This window comes from Dufourea novaeangliae, unplaced genomic scaffold, assembly GCF_001272555.1.
Source record: "Dufourea novaeangliae isolate 0120121106 unplaced genomic scaffold, ASM127255v1 scaffold14, whole genome shotgun sequence".
NCBI lineage: Eukaryota > Metazoa > Arthropoda > Insecta > Hymenoptera > Halictidae > Dufourea > Dufourea novaeangliae.
In genome coordinates this window covers 1,569,110-1,592,726 of record NW_015373890.1, presented here as the reverse complement: position 1 = coordinate 1,592,726, position 23,617 = coordinate 1,569,110, and the positions used below count along the sequence as shown (strand labels likewise).

Genomic DNA, 23,617 nt, shown 5'->3' with positions numbered 1-23,617 from the left:
GTCCGCAGGCAAATAGCAATTATGCCATCGAACCGAGGGTCCACGACTCGCGAAATTATTAGGTCCCGCATGTAAGCGTCGAACCAGTCAGCCCTGTGACCCCAAGCCATCGCGAGAGTCGCTCGTGAAGTATTTATAATTAACCGATCGAACGTTACTCATGAAAATTCGCGAAAGGAAAATCGCGACGGTTCGATGCAAAACGGGAACCAAGTTTCGCGGCGAGAACCGGCCGGTTGAGAATTATTCAAGGATTTCCCAGATAATGCAATAACGTAGACACGCGCAACGCCATGAGAAATTAGCGGCATGAATTATGAATGAGAACCGAGGCTTTTCCCGTCGTTTATCTTCTTTAATGTTTAGCGTCGTGATTTCCGCCATTTTTGCTCGCCGTTCGACCGATGGAACCGGTAATTCGGACTGTGGAAAGTATTGGCAGGCCTGGATTAAGATTTTTTGTGGCCCAGCGCTATCAAACCTTCATGAACCCTCTTGTACACATTTACTAAATAGTTTATATCCATTAAAGGCAAGAGGAAATTTAAACTTTTTACTAGAAGCTATACATTCAGAATCTTCTTCATAAAAACAAACCCGTCCCCTATTGTTAATAGCACACTTCCCTAAACGTGGCAAAGTACTTTTCCTTTCATCTTTTATTCCCCATTCGAAACTCTTTATATCTAAATAATGAATTTTCCCATCTCTGACTAGAATACTATACCTACGGATCGCAATCTGACGCTTCTAATTTCCCCGTAATACACATCCATTCGGGATTCAGTGTTCGAACAAGAGACAAGAACTCCATGGAAGCGCACGAAATATCACGAAATTGGGAAGGGGGGGGGGGGGCGAAGCAATTTGTTTCTCGAGGCACAATAATAAGCGGGGCGAGAAAGAGAGAGTCCGCGCGCGATAATAAAGCCCCGGTCATAAGTTGCGTCGGACGTAATCGGACGAGGATCGTTGTGTCTTATAAAACTTTCGCAATTTTGAGAGAGGTGTGACTGACGTGTAATAACCGGGTTGCCACCGGCGAGCCCCGTGTGGTCTCGAGACCATTTCCAACAGCCCTCCCGCGCTTTTCAAACCCTCCGCTGCGAATTCATACCCGGGCATCGATTCTCCGCCTTTAACTCGAAGCACACGCTTACAAATTAACCCCGAAGTGGAGCCATTTTTTCCCACCCACCCTCCGTTCTCCTCGAGGCGCACACCGAGCGTGTCTCGATGGGAACAAGTTAAATTAACCCACGGGGCCCTCTGTCTCTTTCCGACTCTTTCGCCGTCGGTTTTCGCGCGGCCCACCGGTGAAACATCGGGAACCATTATTTAAAAGGGCGCGCTCGCTCGCTCGGGTATAATATTTGCTCCCTCGCGTTCCATTAAAATCTGAAACTACCTACGGCTTTTAATCAAGCAATCTGAATGCCCGGAACCGACGCGGATATTCGATGGAAATTATGTTTCAGGTATAACCGGGTCAACCGTCGTGGCCGAGAAACGCGCCTCTCTTCCACCCCTATTTACAAATCGATCGATCATCGAATTCGATGGTGAGGAGGGTGAGGACGAATTGTTTCCATCGGGAAGTTTACGCTCGCCGCGACGCATTCTCGCGTGGTGTACTGAGCTGAAATTTCTAGCGAACGGATGTGTTAGCGATACAGATGTTTGGTGAAGTAGCGCGTGTATTAGTAAGATAGTGGTACTTACCGATTTGAACGGATGTCTAGAAGAAGGACGTATGTTAAATTTCGTACAATTTGCAGGAAAACGTGGAAGCAATTAACATTCTCGTGATTGTATATGGATTTTGTTTAGAGGGGTAAATGCGATTTCAGGGACATAAGATCAATGAAAATTGAATGCGTCTTGTTGATTGCAAATGGTCCTGGACGGGCGCGGTAGACGAGTGTAGGGTCATTTTGAATGATAATAAACTTTCTTTTGTACGCAGATTTCAAGAAGATATTGCGCATAAAATTTTATGTATTATTTTTGAGTTCATTTATTACATCGATACATAATTGGAAAAAATACTGTAGTAGCTATAGATGGGTCAAAATGACTCTGCATTCGCTAAACGTATTTTCTAAACTCTTTAGACTGCAAACCGTTCGAGGCACCAAAAATATATTTAAAAACGTGTCTCTGTGGCCAAAAAGTGCATCGAGGGTCTACAATATCGCCGCAGTATCGATGCATTAGCAAGAAGTTCGCAATAATGGGCACCTTAACGAGCACCTGAGGACGGACGCTACGCAGTCAATGTAAAACACAAATTTTCGTGATGCTACAAGACGCGAGGGTGGAACGGGCGAAGTCCGCGTTAAATACGAAACGATACTTTGGCGGTTTATGGGCCGATAAAACCGAAAAGCTGCCGGAGCTACTGATAGCGAGGGATTACGTCTTATATTTATGATTATAACCGAGTCGCCTTCTCTTCCACCTGCGAATACGGTCAGACCTTCATTAACCTTTCTCTGAAATCTTCTTGCGGTCGATTGAAGAATTTGGGGGCCATTAGGAGAGAAATACAGGAGCTCGCAATTGCTTGTTATATGCAGCACGCTTAACAGTCCCCTAGAGCCTACAAGAATCTGTAGAGGACCACATTGGATCCCTTGAAAATTCCAAAGATCCTTAGGAATTCTCGAACTGGCCCAGAGAACGCAACAGAGATCTACAGAAGGTCCTAGTAAGATCTTAAAGATCCTCGGGGCCCTCTAAGAAAGCTTAGAGCCCACTGAGAAACCCATGAAGGGCTCCTATACCCTTTAGGCCCTGCAATCTAGGGATTCCTGCAATGTCTCGCAGCCCTCCAAGGATCTCCATGATCCTCCAAGGATTCTCAAACAACCCTTAAAGATCCCCCAAACTCTCATTTTCCACCTGATTATCTTGCCAAACCCTCTAGGGTCTCCCAACCTCTTATCTTCCATCCAATTATCTTGTCTAACTTCACTTTATTTGTTCAAGTACACAATGTCTGTCGTCTTTCCACTTATCAATCCGTCTGATTTTCCACCAATTCCCAAATCCGAGACAATCCTAGTCGGATTGTGTTCAGGTATATATAAGTCTGAACCTCGAAGTTCATCGTTCTTGCAATATTAGCTCGGCCCAAATCGATTTCCATGAGGACACGCCGTTCAAACACTCATCCCATCGAAGATCCACTAACGGCGACAGGTGACAAGATCACCTGACACGTAACACCGATGTTGACCGAGCGACACCCATATCCAACTTGCCCGGGCGACAGGTATAACACGATTATTGGAAACGGCCACGAAAACGCGCCTCGAAGATACGAATCGCCGCATCTCGGCTGCGCTGGGATCTTTATTAGCAACTGGCCCGACGTAGATCGGATCGGCGAGATCACGCCGCGTCGGGACAAGCGTGCTTAAAGGGAGGGAGACGACAGGACGAGCGCGGCATACACAGGGATCTCTCCTGCTGTTGCTTTCAATAATTTGGGAGTCTAATGCACCGGCCTGACGTCGGCGGGGAGCATTTCGGGCGTCTCGAACCAAATCGTGGAACGAAAGATCGAGGATCGAACGGGAGAAGACACTCCGAACGAAACCAGAAGAAACACGGGACGGAGAGAGAGAGGCAAATTGACACCTGCATGCGGGAATGGAGCCCCGACTGACTGGATGCGGCGGGAACGAAAGCGTCGACGAGGAAGAGGAGCCTGAATAATGCAAGCGGCGCGAGGATCCTGCTTAAAAGTCCGATCATCCGTTTTATTCCGAGCGTTCCGAGGTCCCCTTGTCGAAGAGCCTGGAAAAGACAACACTCGGGTACATTAATGACGAGGAAGGAAAATTTTGTATGTCGGTAACAATGTTCCTTATACAACGCATAAAGTGGAAGCAATTGCAACTGCAACGTTCATCTTGAGGACGTCGGTAGGTCTTAGCACCTACTACCAAGGTTAGGTGGTCTAGCTAACCGAAAAACTACTTTACCAATATTCGTCTTATCGTTACTCACGCTCTCCTAGTAGTCCTTGAATCGTCTCAATCACCACTTCGATCCTGTGAATGAATATTGTTCAAGGAAAAAATCGTTCAAGGAACCTGCATTAATAACTTCCCCTTGTGGAGGATCCTGAAGAAGACACCTCTCGGGTACATTAATAACGAAGAAAGAAAATCATGTATGTCAGTAACAAATTCCCTGCACAACACATAAGGTAAAAACAATTTCAACGTCCACCTATCTTGAGTTCGTCTATAGGTCTTCATAACCTAGCAAGAAGACCCAAAGACTACCTTACCAATATTCATCCCACCGTTACTCCCACTCTCCTGACAATCCTCGAATCATCTCGATCACCACTTGGATCCTATGAATGAATTTTGGGCAGACATTCTCAGCCTCTCTCTCGTTTAAGATCGTCCAAAGAACCCCCGTATTATCCTCTAGCCCTGCTCCAGAAGAATGAGTCATTACCTCGCGAGGCCAAATTTACGGTTCCCCCCGGACACGGCCTCGATATTCACAGCTCCTATTGTTATTAAAATCACTCTATTATCGTCGCCACCCAGTCAACCAATCCAAATCCCCCTGTGCGCAACGTTTTAAACAGTCTGGCAAACGACTATCTCCTATCGTTGATTTTATTTTCAGACACAGGCTCGTAACTTCCGAATATCATTACGGCCGCGTATAACCGGTCCCCACGGTGGATCAGGGCCAGCCACTCTCTCGGTCCCCGTGAATCGTCAACGGATACACACCCCGCGAGATTTATTTCCGTGGCTTTATTGCTTATCCCACTTAAGACATCAGTCTTCTTAAGCCTATTACGCATCCCCTTTTAACCTGACACCGAGGGCCAAGAACGACGATGCCGCCCAGGAAACGGAGACCCTTTCACCTTCTCTTCGGGGCCACTTTTGGTGAACTCACGTGTATATATACACTCTCCATAATCCCTTGTTACTCCTGACATCGTTATTCTCCGCGCTAAGGTCCCCGAAAATAGGTCCGGTGATGTACGACCACGTTTTGCCGGTTTCTTCGATCTTTACCGGTGTCGGATCTCCACGATCTTCCTCGAGGCGAATGCTGATTTAATGCGACCAATTTGTCCTCCGTCGATCTCTCGAGCACCTGACGGGCGCCGAGGATTGGACGGTTTGTTTCGATGGGTATATCAGTCCCTCTTTTAGATACGTATATAAATCATCTGGGTAATTTTAGCTGGATGTGTTTTTCGTCTAGGAGACGAGATTCCATCTTGATTTACTCTTCTATGACTGTAAATAGAAACTTTGGATTTTCATTCGGTTTTAAATGGTGCAAGTTTGTCGATTTAGTAGCTCTGACGGAAGTCAGAATTGCAGGCATTCTTGTTTGGCGTTAATGAAATGTTGGCTCGTGTTCAATGGCAATTTACCGTAGAATCAATGGGGATTAGTTAAACTTACTCGTTATTAATACGTCACAACCCAGTATTTTTTATTGTGTGTGTAAATGATTAGCAAATTTGCAAATTTTTGAAAATAAAAGTCACAAGACCTCAGCTAAATTTACCTAGACACTAAAACGTATGAAATTAACACAAGAGATGAGGGTTAAAAGATTCTCCAAGGATCTTCAAATTTCAAGTATTTAGATAACACTTCATTTAGAAGCTCACGACATTTACTACCCCTTTCGCACATTCTCCTGCCCTCTTTTCGTATTCAATTAAACTAAGCAAATTCCTTGTTGCGACTATTTGTTCAACGACGTTCAAGTATTCATCTATTCGGTTGCATCATGCAAGGATCCGTTCAGAATATACCCTGTGTCCCGAGACAACGTGCTCCTGGTCGCGCATCAAGTTCACCCCCGAATATGCAAGGATCCGTTCAGAATATACCCTGTGTCCCGAGACAACGTGCTCCTGGTCGCGCATCAACTTCACCCCCCGAGGTGTTCTTCCCAGCAATGAGTCGTCGCGACAAGCGTGGCAAGGCGTTATTGCGAGAGGAGGAAGCTCGTCTGTCTGAGCGCCATTCATGGGGGGCTGGGAACAAGTCAGCGGTAGTCAGAGAATATTCATTATCCAATGTTCTCGCGTGTAGAGGGAAGCTTACGACTACGGGGAATCAGGGAAACGCGGCTGGGAAACCGTGGTACACTAGAAGTGGATGAAAAAAGAATAGACAACACGAAGAATATTAGAATTTATTGTCATTAGGAGACGATAATCTGCAAGATGAATTAAGTGCATTCTCCACTTTTTTACGAAACACTGCTTGCATAGTCAGTAAAACTACGTAAAGATTATATTAAATAAATTATAGTGGACAATTGAAGTCCAGCTGAAATTCAAAATATCGTACAGCTTCATAAAATTTCATTCGATTTGTTAATAAACGATATTCTTTAACGCATAGAAGTGATTCAAAGTGTATTCTAAAAGTATTGTTCAAACTCATTAGGTGTACCAATAAGTAAATCACTACAATTCCAATATGGTTACAAGGCATTTTAAATTCACAATATCTTTTCAGTCTTCTGTTTAGTGAGAATGGCGTCGGATGACGGTAGCAAATAACTAATATTGTTAACATGGGGTACGTATTGGAATTCTTTCGAAACGAGTTTAGAGTTTCACAGAAAACAGTGGCCTACTTATTAGTATACCTAACAAAACGTACTATATACCTATATTATATGCCACCAAATAAACGTTTAATTAAACAGTATGAACATACTTCTGTAAATATCAACAGAATAATAAGTGCCACTGAAAATTCTGCCGTTTCTACGCAATAATTTAATAGGAAATAATGGAACTACTTAAAAATTATCGGTAGATTACCCATTTTTCCGCGTCGACGTTTACAAAGGGGCGTAGAAACGCGTGGATGAAAGAAAGCGACGGAATAAGGGAACACCGTACGAAAGTTTTGCAACCGCAGTAATTGTGAAATATTTATATTAGCCCGTGAACCGTCGTTTGTAACCCCACGACGATAATCTGATGACGGGCTGCTCGGAATTTTCTAGGCTGCCCAGAACGACTGGAGTACAAGGGTAAATATTTGTGGCGCAACGCGCTTTAACTCGTTATTTGTACGGTTGCTTTTTTCGCTGCAGGGGGTGGAAACGTAACCTTTAAAAGCACATCGAGCGAGTCTGACTTCGCTGGTTTCATCGTATCCGTGATTGCGACCGTATTTGCCTAATTTTAAAAAGAGAGAACGTCAAGACGAACGCATTCATAATCATGAAATTTGATACGAACGGATACTCGTTTGCTTGTACAGGGTGAATAAAAATAAAAAATACTATCTAAAGTAACTCATTACCTATTGGTTGTATCAGAAAAGGTTTAAAGAATTCTGTAGCATTTTTAGGAATGCATTGAATGGATACAATTTGATTTTTTTAAATCTTATTTTTTTTTATAGATCAATGTGACCATAAAAAAGGTAAACAAACTTTTATTTGAATTTCAGTTTCTCTAAGTTAGTCTACAAAAATCTATATTTGCATAAACATTCGCAGTGTAATTAAGACAATAACCCTCATCCGCCCCTCATTTTCCCAACTTAATTTGTCCCTCGGTGTCAAATCGACACAGTGCTAAAGGATTAATCTACTGGAGGTACAAATAATTAAATTTACAAATTCTTTAAAATAAAAGTCACGGAGCCTCAACTAAATTTATCTACACATGACAGATGATATTATTTCTTAGGAGAAAAATGACACAAGGGACGGATGAGGGTTAATATAGTGAGTAGATTGCAAATTTCGTGGAATTACACAGGAGAATAGAAAATGAAAAGAATTATTCAAGAAAAGTAGACTAAGTCACTCATTATTTGCGTTAGTTCTAAAACATCCCTTAAAAATAAGAATTTGACGCTGTCAGCTGTGACAGCGCTGAATCTTCCTAGTGGGGGATGAAAATATGAAATTGTAATATGTTTCAAGCAAAAAACGACCGTTAATATTAGGAGAACGGTAATTAAAAGTCCAATCTAGCGCAGGCACCGAAACGAAAATGGATGAAGCGGCTGGGTGTGAGGACGCAAGGGGAGGGAAAGGGTTCGTCGGAAAGACACAAGGTGGGGTTCCTTAGAGGGTGCCGGTGGGAAGTCTAGTTTGGTTGGCGGTGGAGTTTGAATAATGCAGACTTGCAAGCCTGCTTAAAAGTGATCGGTTCCGACCCCCTCCCCCTTCTTCTCGCGCCTCTCGCCTGTACCCTTTAGAATCCTACTTCCAGTTCGTCTAAGAGCACGAACTAAGATTGATTTTAGATTGGGTGGGAATTGGGAATAGCTGGCCCGTTACTCTCTGGCAACACACTTTCCGTCTCTCCCCCCTTTCACCCGTCCTCTCAACCCCTTCTTTCCGCTTCCATCGACGCTTTTATCTCCCTTCTGCTTGATTTTATTAAAGTCCCTCCGTTGCAACCCGGAATGAGCTTGTATGCATGTAGATTGGACCGGAATGCTTTGAAACGGAGCCGTGAACCGCGTGAAAATCATTTTGTCGCGAGCAGATCGGCCGGAAAAGACTAAAAAGGGCCAAAACGAGTCGTCCTATCGTGGCGTCGATGTTTTGCTTCCGATACGACGAGGAATTTGAATTACGTTTAACCGCGATGTTACAGCTGGAATCGTATCCGAGCGATAATCGCCGCCGAGGATCTCGCTAGGTAAAGGTGTTTAATATTAGAGCTGTCGTGAGGAGACGGTATTTGAGCTTGCTCCCGGGGAGATTGAAAATTTAAATATACATTTTCTCGTGTTCATAACGGATTTTCATTCGGGGATTATGCTACTTTAAAGCTTGTACGGTAACTGTGTCGAATAGATGATATGTTGAACCGTCTGTGACGGTTGGAATGTTAGAATCCTTAGAATGTCTTTAATAGTTGTATAATTGTAAGACTAAAATCACGAGTAATTATCTACTGTATGAATTCAGAAGATTTCTTACCCAGAGGAACAAATACAGACTCAAATCAGAGACGATCTTAACATCCCAAAATCACGTAGCAAACAATATGTTTTTAACAAATGTCATCATTTTTTAACTTCAAAATAAGTTTATGCTATGAAGATGTTAAAGAATATGTGCATACATATAAAAGAAGCATCTCAACTGAAATTTAATTTTCAATTGTTTGACTTGACTTTTTAAAAATACCCTGCCCCTGAAATGGACAGTCGTGGATCCCGATTGTCATGGGAATTTTACACTAATTTTCATTTCATGCGCCAAGCATAAGCTCGATGGGTCGACTTTATAGGAGTCGATAAGCGAGATTATGATCACGAAGCGATGGATTACGCGAGCCAATGTGCCACCTAAATATCTCTTCTACCGGCTGACGATATTTAACGGGGGCCCACGCTATACGCATGCATATGCAATGCCGTTGAACGGCAGACGCGAAACTAAACGGGCACGATTGCACGCGACCGCGAAGATTCGCATGCATAAATACGCGGAATCGTGGCAACAGATGCAAAACTGCGACCGCATCGAGATTCACGCGCAATATGCAGAGAAGAACGATGCTTGGCCTTCCGTTTCGAGTAACTCCTTCCGGCCGGGTGGAAAGTTACAAATTAATTACAGGATTACCAGCCATCGTCGCCGAGTCATTTCCTTCGGACGCCTTGTAACGTTTCAATTTAACCGCCCCTAAAAACGGCCCGATGGCAGATCCTTATTCAAGTGGTGCTCAGGTGTGGTAATCGGAGATGGGTCGAGACTTTATTCGAACAGAAAGTGATAATTAAACATGGTTGGATTGAACTTATTCGTTTATATAACTTCAATCTAGGCCAGTGTCTTCCAAAGTGGGGCGCCCCATCGAGAGGTAATTTGAATATTTTGGGGGACAATTAGCAAATCGAGTTTCGTCACCTCATCGGCAACAATTTTATCTGTGTGCTTTTTTTTATTTGAAGTAGCTTTTACTGGTTAATTTTTTCAGAACTTGGATCACTGTAATGCTAGGGGGGCATGGAGATTTTTGAGGCTCGGAAACACTGATCTAGGCCAACATCGATTTGCTCACATAGAAATTGTCTCGTTCAATGATCTAAATTCTTACTTCAATTTAATAGGCGATAGACAGAACATTTTTCTATATCCCGTTAGTGCATAGACACTTTTCTCTGGATAAGGATTTTTCAACAGGGTACCTTGAATATATACTGTCGTTCATAAATATTATGTATAGAGAAAATATGACCTTCCATAAAAATGATACATTTTGAACCACTTTTATTAATTTATGTTTTACGAGCTTACAGATCCCATGAAAAATATTTATTTGAGACTTTCATCAATTTAGTAATACTGTGTTATATTTACTGTACACTGTACGATAAGTGTCGATAGCATTCGATAAGTCTCCCAACATTTATGAACGACACTAATGTACAGTCTATCATCAACAATCTTGTTCAAAACTATACACTTTCGCAATCAAAGCACATACACCGTTCAAACCAACACCGTCTCCTACGCGAATGAATTCCCGTTCAATCTTCACGCCTCTACAATTCCTACAAACCTCCACCGCGAACGCCAATCATTCAAACCCCAGCAGGCCACAGAAAGACGGGAAGAAGAACCAACGAACGAAAAACAGAAAACAGTCCAATCATTGCTTATCGAACCTGTCGCGAAAGAACCCCACGAAAATCGCGTAACATATCCCGGAAAACCGTTAAATCGTCCGGTCGTTGAGTGGCCCGATCCGATCGTCGATTTATGCGATCGGACGGGCCGACACCGGTCCAGGAACGAAAAAACGATTCTTATCGGGCACGCAGCTATCCAGGTTTTCACCTGGAGCCGCGGAGGGAGGGAATCTCTCCGTTCAAATTGGCAACGAAAGGTGACCCGACTGCGCGGGAAGGGGTTGAGCGTCGAACGAAGACAGACGGACGGAGAGACGGATGACGGCTGGGGTAAGAGGAGGCAGACGGGAGAGAATCGGGAAACAGACGAGCGGAGAGGACAAGCCAATAGGCCGCGATAGGCGATCTCTCATTCCGCAATGCGGGCTTTCGCACCGCCCTATATTCCAGCAGCAGTGGTGCGCTAGTCACTTTGCTTCTCTCATCGAGCTCGTTCGTACCCCACAGGATCGGCGATCGTACAGAGAAATCGCGTCGAAGCTACTTTCCACCCTGTCCAGTGGATCTGTCTCGCAAAGAACCACTTTTCGACCTGTACGTGGACGGCAGCAGCAGTTGCGTCTCAGCACGCTGCTGGGACCAGTTACGTCTCGCGGTCGAAATCAATGTGGACCCCAACGGATCGCTAGGATGTAGCTGGCGGTGGTTCCACCCTGTCTACTCGTGGTCGGAGCGTAATGGTAAATCGGGACGGTGGCCTCTCGCCCGCGAAACTCTTAATCCCTTAACGCTCGTACTCTCCCGTGTCTGACATGAACACGTATCTGGTTTCTCGGAGTACGTCCGCTGTTAATGGACCTGGCCGGTGCGCTCGGCCAAATGGGCGATTTCGTTCGGCTGGTATATCGCGCGGGCCAGGAATGCTTTATATTGCACGGGATTCTTTGAGGATTGTATAACGTTCGAATAGGACCTGGATCTTAGATAGAACACTCGGATAGGTTGGATGTACTCTACGCTAAATTGAGTTAGGGTATTTACATACATACCCTACACTGAGAGACTTACATTTTACTACTTTTACTGATTATATGTTGTATGTCCTACTCGAACTTTAAATGGTGAACATTAAATATTTCATAAACTAATGGCCATATGCTGCTGCAACAAATATCATTGGGTTCTCAATTCCAAGCAGTACCGTTGTGATAAATCTCGTTAAAAAGTTAACGTTACGTCTGGGGACCTCTCCTTATCAGTGTCGAGGAGCCTTTGAACATTTATCGTGGATTTACTATATACTGTGTAATGGAAAGATAGTGGAATGTGCGATCTTAAGCCTTTCGTTACTAAGGATGACTATAGTCACCTAACGACTGATTCTTTATTAAAGGTGATCATACTCATCCGTCGAAATTTCGTATTAGTTGAAAATTTACTAGAATTTAATTAATTCTAATATCACACTGTTTATAGCAAAGTGTAATCTGGCGACTCAACTGTCACGTACAATGACAGTATTGTCACATAGCCCAGTCGACACGATTTTTCGATCGCTACCATTGGCTGGCTTCTGTCTTGACCCCCGTATTGCCAAGCAACGCCATTGGGGAAGCCATACGACGATACGGAGGGCGACAAATCGCGATCTTATGGGGGGGAATACTCTTGCCAATATAAAAACGAATCGGTGAACCAACCTGCTGCCAGCCCATAACCGATCCAAGCAATGGAAGCTGTTAAAGGTAAAATTCTGCAGTATCACAGGGAAATTTTCTTCTCGGGCAGCTGAAATCTCGACGATCCCAACGGATGTTAAGGGATATGAATAAAATTTCCGGATTTTATTTAGACATATTTTAACGGTTTCAAGCAATTTTGTTATTTGTTCCACAAATAATCAATAGAACTTTAATATTAGAGAATATTACTGTACGAAAAATATTACATTATTTTCAAATGTTATATTGCATTGTGAAAAAAAAATTCTTCGTTCATAAATCTTCGTCTAGTTTAGAAGCTAGTGGAGATAGAACAATTAAGAACTACAGCGACTATATATTTACTAACACATGTTCCAATTCGACCATTAGTACCAACGATAAAGTTTGTTTTTCGATTCTTCTCACACTATGCGTAGCCGTGTCTTTAAACCGGTCGCGCAACGCAAACTTGGTCAAACCAAGAGAAATCGACCAGGAGAAAATCCATGCCCACGGAAAACCTGGCCACTTCTTTAATCAACGATTCAAAACAGAGCAGAAAAGCCCCGGAACTTTTAACAAATGAGCGCGGCCCCGTGCTTGTTCCGTGCATAATTTTTTTGTTTTTTTTTTTAATGAACCAACTCCGGCGAATGTTAACGCGTGACGCGTATCCGCGGCCCGATGTCACCCGTGTTCCGCCTGTGAAAACTTTCGGAGTCTGATGACACGAGCTCTCGCGAAATAACCGCGGGAGCGAAGATAAACGAGGCGAGCGGCGCGTTCTGAAGCGTCGAGCCTCTTCCCGCAGCCCCGCGACACGGAAATCTGACGTCCCAATGGTCCCCCATAATTATACGGGTTTTCACGATGCTCATTCGGTGAATTCCAACCGAGAAACTGGATTTTTCGTTCAAGTTTCCCGTGGATATTTCACTTAGGAGATTCTATCTCCGGTAGCTTTCGTAATCTTCGACGTCTGTTAGGTATGAATTAACGTTCAGATTCTTCCAATTTCACTGTAATCCGCGAAATACTGGATATGTAGTATTCTCTTTCATTGATTTTTTATATTGATAGATTTGATTTTTCGTGAAATTTGAAGTTTACATCGATGCAGATCTTGACCACACGTTTAATTGTAGCTTTGGGTGTTTGTTCTTTTGAGTGAATTAAGTTGTATGACTGTTTGGAAAAATTGTTATGAGTTGAGGAGAAATTGTGTGAATGTGGATGAACTAGTCATGTACAGAAATCTGTATTTTTTCCCTTGAAATGCATTCATTAACGAATTCTATGATCATTTACATATACAAGGTGTCCCACCTAATGTGAACACCTTTAGTGTCTCGCTTCCTTTGATTAGGAAGAACTATCAACACATTTTTGCACTAATCTGTCTATCGCAGTTATTTTATTATTTATTTTTTGTGGATTTTTCGTATTCAAAGTCAAATGAAGGTTACACTATTATAGATCACTGAATTGGTGTTGATCTCAACTATCACGCCACGCTGATAAAAATATGTAGTCTCATTTAAAACAAAACATCCATAACCTTGAAATTTCGAAAAATATGACCTTGAGAAAAATTGTTTGCTTATCATAGTATTTGCTCCTTCTAACCAACTACACCTTACTTTCCCCTCGCATTTTTTGTATCTTCAAAAACAAGTAAGATATTGAAGGTGCTTGCGTTAAGTGTGACACCCTCTATATTTTTTGTGGAAACTCATATTTCCTCCATACAGATCAGGTGTCCTAATACGGGGTAATTCATGAGAAGCACTAATAGCTATTAACACTACGCAGCTATCCCTCCCTCGACCACGTTTGTTCCCATTCATTCCCTTCCCAGTTTCATTGTTCTAAACTTCTCTCTGAACCTATACTTTCTCGTGGATTTTTGGTCAGTGATTTCACCCCTTTCAGCCCCATTTTATCCATCGCTGCGTCCTCGTCTCCTCTACAAGGTTCTCTATTCCTCGTCGAACTTTCCCTCCCTCTTCGTTTCTTTCTCGGTAACCCTCGAGGGCCACCAGACGGATAAAAAGGATTAATTGTCCGGCCCCGTGGCTCTTTCTTTTCGGCGGAAAACCGATACAACAGCTCATTATCGGTGAGCCTGGACGAACTGAGCTCGAGGGGCAGCCGGTCCAGATAAAATCGCTGGACAAAAAATTCCATATTTTATTCCGGCCGCCGAACCGTCGGCTTGGAGGGGGTGTTAACGATTCCCCCGTGGATTTAGTAGATTGTAAATTGTAATAGTCGCGCCCGGATAACAGTGTTCGTTAATTGGAGGTAGATCGGGCTTCTTTGTTCGCCGGGAACCTCGGGGTTAACATAATTTAATGATTGAATGCAATGTTTATTTATTTTGCTGCATAATTATGTATTACTTACATTAAATTATTATAATTAATATATAATATCAATATACACTATCTTATACTAATTCTTATATTAATATTAATTATAATTATCGCTATTAAAGCTGCTTTCGGTTATTACCGAATTACCCTAAAAACCACATGCTCTGAACTGCTTCAAAAAATCCTAAAGAAAGCCATTTTTTACAACGTTTGCACCAGGAATATACCCTTGAACAAAGGTTCAAAAAGCAAACAAGTGCTTCCAGGGGGAAACAAACCCTCCCCATAAAAAGAATATAGTAAAATAAAAGACAGAGATTTAAACCACCCCTTCGAACGAATCCATAAAAAGACCAGATACGCTACCCCAGAAGAATAGCCGATCAAGCCCGCGAAGGATCCATCGGTCGAGACGTATTAACGTATCAGTTCGTGAAACCGTCCCATCAATCTTTCTCGTTTGTTTCTATGGTTTCCTCTGCTTTCATCGCGCGGCCAACCCTCGGCCATCGCAGAAATACATCCAGCGTTCCGTAGTTCAGCCTGTGGGAGGGTGCTCGAGCCGACTGGCAAAAGTGAATTTTCGAAATCCGCTCTCGGTTCGGCTGCGAACGTGCCGCGCATTTCGGTCGTTCCGGCCCAAAATTTTTATCACGTCTCACGGCGAACTTATTGCCCCCCGAGAGGGGGATATCGATGTGCGAGCCAGACCCTGTTCTCCCCCAACCCCCTACAACCGGCGGACGAGATTTCTCTCTCTGCGCGGCTACGTATAGCGGCACGGGGCTAAATACTTTGATATATCGGCATTAGTCACAGTGGCAATTTATCGACAAAAACCACCCCTCCGTCGCCCGATCCGGGCGTCCTAGCAAATATTTGAGAGCGAACCACCCTTAGAAATGAAATTCCAAGAAGAGCTTTTCCTGTAGATTTTTTTTTTTTAATTCGAAGTAGGTCACCGCGCCAAATCGTTACGAGAGACGTTTCTACGGGAACTTGGATTTTTTTTTGGAGCAATTATGTATGTTTTAGTCGTTTCGAAGATGTTATATTACGTGCAATACTACATTTAATTTAGTATACATTCGATGCTGGTGGTTGTAGCGTTAACAAACAGAGACACCGGTAAGCACGGAATTTCTCGTTACACAAGCAAATTGTCCGACAATTTCATGAGGGCTGGTTCAATTACCTTTCGGATATTTCTCTGCCTGGCCGGCGGTTTTAACAAATTTATTCGACCGTGCCGCGGATTCTCCAATTTCGTTAAAAGTAGCATCGAGCCCGGGGTCGGGCGGGCGTTTACGCAAATACGATCTCTGATTAATTCGGTGCGCGGGATAATTGAATGTCGAATTTTTCCGACCGGGGATGATAAACACGCGACACCCGGGCAACGTTTCATTTATGTAATTTAATCACATGAACAAATTGCTTTCTGATTTCAGAGCGTCGCGTGGGGCGAGTGGTCGCCTTGGTCCAAGTGGTCCGGCTGTTCCAGGTGAGTGTGCAGTATTTTTCAATTTTCAGTTACAATTCGGAAAACGTGGTGTGAAAACGTGTACACCTCGGTGATAATTATATGGAAATAATTCTGACAAGAAGTGATGATTAAAATGTGTTTCGATTGATATTGTTCGACGATTGATTTTATGGATTTATAACATAACGTAGTATTAACTTCAATAAAGTTTTATTACAGACAGCATTTGTTTCTTTTCTGGTAAAATTATTCGAAAGATGTTTTGAATTTAACCCTTTCGAGACTGATGGGATCATACGTTCCAAGGTAACTTTCATAATATCTACTGGGATGTATTCTCCGGCGCAAATGTAAAAATGTATTATTCCTCTTCAGTATCTTATTGGGTTCAGATTAAAATAGAAAACTCATTTGATCCGATGAAAATTTTGTCTTTTATTGTATTTCACAGAGCCCAATGGGCTATAAGTGCACAAAATCCGCAGTCTAGTGATTATAATCAACCAACGATTCATCCCGGGAGGATCACGATGGATCGATCCCTCCGATTTCACGGTGAGCCGGAGGTTTTCCGTCTAATATCGGGGGAGGGTTTCGCCGCGGCGACCGGCGCGCCGGCGGAATGTTAAGCGTTTCAGAACTCATTTCGGTGGCGGCGAGTTCCGGGCGGCGGGCAGCTCGTTTTTCAGTCGACCAGAAACGGGCGCAGACTGCGCCGGCAAATAATTTATGACGCTTTACTACTGGTGAACTGCACTCGCGTCCACCCTCCCCTCCCTACTACACACCCCCGTCGGAGAAGCTTATTGTATGATGTACGGGGCCGTACATTCGACGGTTCCACCCGTTGTGCCCGGTAAATCTTCGTTTCCAGCGGTTCGATACAATTATTAAAATCTGTTTTTTTTTTGTCTCCCCTCCCCGTGGTATAACGGGGACACCGCGATTTACGGGCGTTAACGAACCGACAAAACGAGACGCGGGAAATACGAATCGCCGAGAAACCGGAGGTTCGAGCGTTGACGCGGAGTCGAATGGGAAACTTGTGGGAAATTTCATTAACTCGAACGAACGAGGAGAGTTTATTTGCTGTATCGAACGGGCTTTTGGAGTTTGTTCGTGAATTTAACTGAACACGCGGGAAATTTCCGGTGACAGTCATTTGACGAGCGAAACAGCAATTGAATGGAAACCTCGAATGAAGGGCTCTGTAGTACATTTTGGTCGAGGTTGAATTAACAGTATGGTAAATACTTATCACGATTCTAATCTAATTCTAATCACTAGTCCCGATTTCTTCTCAGTATGTATATTTTTTATTTAATGTAAAAAGATAAATAATAAATTATTTGTACAAAAAATTATTTCAATGAGTTGAGTACTTACGTACAAAATGCTGCAGCTCGCTGTTCAAGAGGTGGCAGCATTTTAATGGAAATAAATTTAATAAGTGTGTCTGTCGTAAGGAAACGTGATTTGAGTGGTTCCGTTGTGATCGTGAGTAACACGTGGACGCTGCGTTGTTACTAAAAAAAAACTTACGGATTCTTTAATACTGTTCCCCAAAGTTTGGTTTTGGCACTTTCATTTCCGCTGAGCAGAAATACGGACATTTTATGCATTATATGAAATTAACTATTATTATCTTATATAGTAGCGATCACGTGTGAGTGACGTTATACCCAACTTAGTGGTTAAATGTTACGGCATCTAGCTGTCCTGTTGATTGTTTCAGTGGAATAAGGATCTAAGGTACAGGAGAAATTCATCACAATTTACCGAATACAGTGTAACCGAAAAACTGGTTTTTTCTAAAATGTGCTAAATGTGCTTCAGATCCTTATCTGAGGTTTCCATTCAATTGAAGATTGTCCAAAAGACTTGGACACTTCTGAAATAATATTATTTTAAATAATATTTCAAATAATATGCGAACAGGATGCAGTGAACTCGAAAAATTTAGTTCAATGATCGTGAAGATCTTTTCTCACCCCGGGCTGACCTTCTTTACAGAGATTTGAGACAGGCAACTATTATTAATGATCTTCCACGGTGTCTTACCTTGACGCAGTAAATTGAATTTGCAAATTGGCTTATTGATCTCCTATGTTATCGTAAAGAAAGTAATATCAATCGCTTTTCTGTTTGTTTAAGCTTCAAGAGAATATTCTATTTTTGTTTCGCATTTTCCAGCTTTCACTCTGTACCTTTAAACCCTTTAAAGCATATAGCGGTATGAAAAATATTTAACTTTTGAGTCCTCGAACGTGCATGGTGGGCCGTTATTCATGCCAGCTTTAAATCGCGAATTTACTAAAAATAAAAAATAATTAAAATAAATTTTCTCACATTTCATGCAAAAAAATTTCTGTGCAACTTCTTTTTTTTGTCAAATACTATGGTCCAAAGAGTTAAACCGAGTTAGGAATCATTCGTCGAGCATAACGATTAAACAACTCGATATATTCGTCTGTGTTTGGTACGTAGCAATATTGTTGATTTGGAAACTGAGAAGGAATACAGGCGGAAAATCGTCGGTGAACAGAACTCCCAAGACGTCGACGGTTGTATTCGCGAACGAGGTCCCTTTGAAAACAGTTCCCTAGGAGCGTTTCGTTGTCGCGCAGTCTCGAGGATCCTTTCCTCTTCGTTATGCATGTTCCCTCTATTCCATTGCTTTTAAATTTTAAACCGGTGCCGAGGTTCTGAAACAAACTTTAACCAACGACGTCACGACTGCGAACTACCGGGGTGCCCGTGTACCGGAAGCACGAGTGCCACTTAAACTCTCGAGGCGAGTCGTTCGCGATCAAGGAAAGCCTGCGATGATGCCAGCTGCCTTCAATTTTCCAGTTGCGCCTCTTTCTAATTTCCTCTCGGTCGTTCACGACTACGATGGATTCTTGGGAAATGATCTTTAGGAAAATCAGAAGGTCCATAGTGATCGGAGGAAAATAGTAAATATCGAAATTTTGAGGATTTTTTGGTAGAACCAGGCTTTTAATTTTTATTAAATCTTCAAGGGCCCTCTTGGTGAAAAAGCGCGGGGGAGTGGAGGGCACAAAATGCAACATACAATAAAATACATTAATCTTCAAAAATTGAAATTTATTCTAAGTAATATTAAATATCATTTAATGCTAACGAACGTTTGATTATAACGAACACTGCTTCGTTATATTTTAACAACATTGATTCGATTTATTTCTACATTTAGTACAATTTTTTATTATTTCAGAAGGGAAAACGGAAAACAAAATTTCATTAAATTATTTTTTTATATAAACGGAAAGCTTAGGGGGCCCTCTTGAAAGTGGAGCCCGGATCTATAGCCCCCCCCCCTCCTAGCCACCTCCCTTATTCCGATGCTGGGTAGAACGTTTTGATGATTCGGAAGTCGTAGCATGTAGAACAGTGGAACCTGAACATCTTCGGTTCGATATAGATGGTTTCCAAGCTATAGATGTTTGAAACTTACTTTAACTCATAAGACCGATAGAATCCAATATATGTAGATCACCTCGAGCCCGGGAAACCCATTGCAAACAACATAAGATCTGGCGATTACAAACGTTCTCCAGGTTCCAAAAGTTTGTGGAAGGCTCAGAGTGTCTACAAGATTTCTACAGTTCTAATGAATTCAGGAATTCTCTGGAGCACCAAGATTAGAACGGTCGAATGGGTCTGATCCATGGAGTCCTATAGTTTTGGGAAACTTTGATGTCTAAGTTAGTTAACTAAGTAACTGACCGCCACGTATGAGTGACTCGGCTTTCGGTACAAAAATGGAAAATTGCTTTTTGTTGAAATTTGTGAAATGGAATGTTGCCATTATAGTTACAGTATACAATTACCATTGTGATGAGAAGGACTCCTGTGTCTAAACACAGAAACTAGAAACTCAGGAGTCTACAGAGTACCAATTATTGTATAATATAATGGTCCTAACATCTTGTTTGTTAATAGCAGACGCACAGCTCCATTGTATTCCATTTCATTAATATTCAGTCTCGATAAAAGAGTTTCACGGAAACTTTTGTCCGTCCGTCACAAACAGCACAACGTATTCGTTTTTTTAATTATACTCATTTTACTATGCAGGAGCTGTGGCGGAGGAATTTCTCGACAGCAAAGGCGGTGCAGAAGGAAGCCCTGCAAGGGTCGTCCGTGGAGCACCAAATACAAGATCTGCAATCCAGAGGTGAGTCATAAAGCGAACGTCACAGAAGCTTCAGCAAAAATTCATTTCATCTTCCAACGTGTCATTAATATTTCACTTATGAATTACTTTACCCCTCCTGTAAATTTATTAATTCCTTACATCCTTCACTAATTAAACTTCGCGCGATAATAGAACGCGTGATCATCTCTTCCTCCAGGCACCTGCCAAGGAGGAGTCTAATTGTTCCACTCCACTATTTCCCCTTCCCATGATCAACTTCTCTTCCGTTTCGCTTTTCAAGCTACCCAGCAATGAATAGTAGGGGATAATCGGTAGGTTTGGGTCAGTTTTAAATTAATTTGTAGTAGTGATTAAAATGAAAGAAAAACACGCTTTAAATTTGAAGAGTTACAATCAGTAAGACCTTACTGTGTTCCATCGTGATTTCATTTTATTATTCCAAAGGAATCTTTAAAAATATAATATAGTTGTAAAAATAGTTATTTGGTCCATACCTCACATGGTTGTTACTCAAACCATGTGTCTTAAGTTCTAATTTGTAATCTATAATTGTTGCTGAAACATAAGGTCGTCCACTAAAATTTTTACCAGCACGAGCTTTCTTATATAAATTTATAGCAGCGATTTATTTCGGCTAGCAATTGGTATTAAACGTACCATGAAAATGCACTTATACTGCCACAAGACTAAATTGGCACTGTAACAAACCTCTCGCTTAGGTTGTGAATACTTCTTCTATTGCAACAACGAACAATTGTCATGCGAATAAGGTATGCATAACAAGGATGGAAGTATACTGACCCAAACCTACCCACGACCCAAATCTATCCACGACCTAAATCTACCCACGACCAAATACTACCCACGACCCAAATCTACCCACTCTCCCCTACATTGTACCACCGTAAAAATTAACATTCGAGGATTCCTCGAACGGGACCAACGTGTCCCGTTTGGCGGTTCACCAACCGTCCTCTAACCACAAGATGTAAAAAATGCTCGAGCATTTTACATAATCGATAGATTCGCCCCGGTTTATCGGAGGATTCTGTCGCTGAAAAGGTTAGCAGCCCGGAAGCTCCCCTTTTGACGTGTTCTATGCAAACCGTGTCAGACGAAGCGAAAACGGGGGCGCGGCTATCGTGGATGGCGGCAATTGCGGGGCGGAGGGGGACGGCTTCAAAAGTTGCCAGTTAAACGACGGCGGAGTTAACTTCGTTTCGTTGTTTGTCGCCGAGAGCCGCAAATTTCCTCCGGTTACTCGAACCACGGTGCCGTTATAATCACGCGGATGTACGTGTCGCCAGGGGAGTCGCAAGCAGAGAGACGGAGAGGCTCGTTTTCGTTGTGCTCGTTTCTCTTCGCGTGACAACTTGCTCGCGGTACGCTTCATTCCTGATAAAGGATAGCGGGAAACACGGCGCAACTACCGCCGCGCGCGGCTCTACAGTTCTATCTCTCGTTTGCTGTTTCCTATAGACCCGCGCTCTGTCTTCCCGTTGCGACGACGAATAGAATTATATTGATAAGGGCGCGCTGCTTTCACCGGAATAATTGAATTCAAGACGGGCCTCGACGCCCAGTTTACCGGCTTGCTGCTTCACGCCCTAGAACCTTGCGGTTAATCTTTTCTCGCGGACACTAAGAGCGACGATTTTTATAATACAGTGATTCCTTGATGAATGCAACACGAACAACAGCGTTATTCCCACCTCTAGGCGGGTTCCTCTCTGGAACCAATCGAAACAGTGTAAACAGAAGCTAAGCAGAGGCTCGGCTTTGTAAAAGAAAACATATTTATGAGGGGCTGAAGACTTTTCTGCCTTGCCACGAATGTTCCGAAGCGAATCCGAGTTAGTTGCGCTCATGTAGACATTACTGTAGCGTGTACATTTTTAATCACGAGTGGATACTTGTTTGTAAAAGTGGGAATTATGTAGGTATAATAATTGTTCAGTATTTTGAGATTTTAATCTGTTTGTGGAAGATCAATGTTGAGATGGTTTTCTTAGAAATATTCCAGGTGAACAGTGTTGTTAGGCTATCCTCTATTTTGGGTGGTCCGATGAAACTTAGCACTTGAATATCACTGTTGTTTTTGGACATTTGAAAAATTTTTAATAACAAAACCTGTTCAGAATAAAGGAGGCTATAATATAACAAAAATAATTGGTTTGCAGCTTAAAGAGTTTCAATGGTTTCAAGGTCACCCCACTTTTTAAAACTAAACTCTATCTAGAATTAGACCGTGCTAAATTATAACTAATCATTCACATATACATTCTTCACAGATGTATCTTAATCGTACAAGTCTGTCACGTAAAAATTTTGTTCATTCAATAAGCTTTTGTCCCATGGATAAATAAATTATTACAATTATTATTGTAAAATCTAAATCGCTGTATCGCACGAATACGATGGCACTAAAGCCACGCTGCAGCTGCAGATCGCCACTTAAGAAGAATCCAAACATACACGGTACCACGCCGTCAAAGAACAACGCAGCCCCCCATCCCTGTGTGCAATTAATTATTCCTCCGTTATCACGGCCGGCGACACGGCGGTCAGAAATTACGCGTATTATCAATTCAAATTCGACGCGTGACGGTCAGCTGCGATTGTCGCATGTGACCGTGTTATACCCGGCGAGTGCATCGAATACGTGCGCTCCGCAGTTCTGCACTCGTGGCCTACCCACCCAGCCCTATCCCCCCTTTGGGGGATGCACGGATGCAGGTGACCCGACCCACATTCCGAATCTGGGCCGAGTTTCGACTCCCTGTGTCCCCGTGTCCGCGACACGACACACGTGGCGGCGTTCCTCATTGATATCTGCCAACTCGATATTCCTCCGGCGAATTTACCCTCGGTTATTTTTCGAAAGGCTTCGAACAGAGATCCACAGGCCTCGCGGCCCCCCATTGTCTTCGAACCCCAGGTTGCACTGTCCACGGCGAGCGGCTCGGATTTCCTAAGGAAAAAAAAACATACACACATAGAAGGATAGACCGCAAAAAAGTTGTGCTGGCAAGGATCTCGTAAATTCGAGGCCGGAAATCGATGCCCCTCGTGTCCCTTTGTGTCGCTTAGCGTGCCATAGAGGTATATCCCATCGGCTGTCCCGATGATATTTCTGTCCTTTCAGGGAATGGTTTCCCCTCCTCCCATCCCTGAATCGCCGGTACCTGTCGCTGATTCATTTTCATTCCGGTCACTTTTGTCTTTTTCTGTAT

The 23,617-nt window shown here is 42.9% G+C and overlaps 1 long non-coding RNA gene across 1 annotated transcript in view; it reads left to right on the top strand.

The window, feature by feature from the left end:
- The window catches only part of LOC107187111, a 176,365-nt gene extending 160,145 nt beyond the window's left edge, over positions 1–16,220 (top strand). Inside the window, exon 3 of the long non-coding RNA XR_001516198.1 lies at positions 16,167–16,220. This is a non-coding gene — a long non-coding RNA (uncharacterized LOC107187111). The remainder of the gene's footprint in view (positions 1–16,166) is intronic.
- Positions 16,221–23,617: the final 7,397 nt, after the last annotated feature.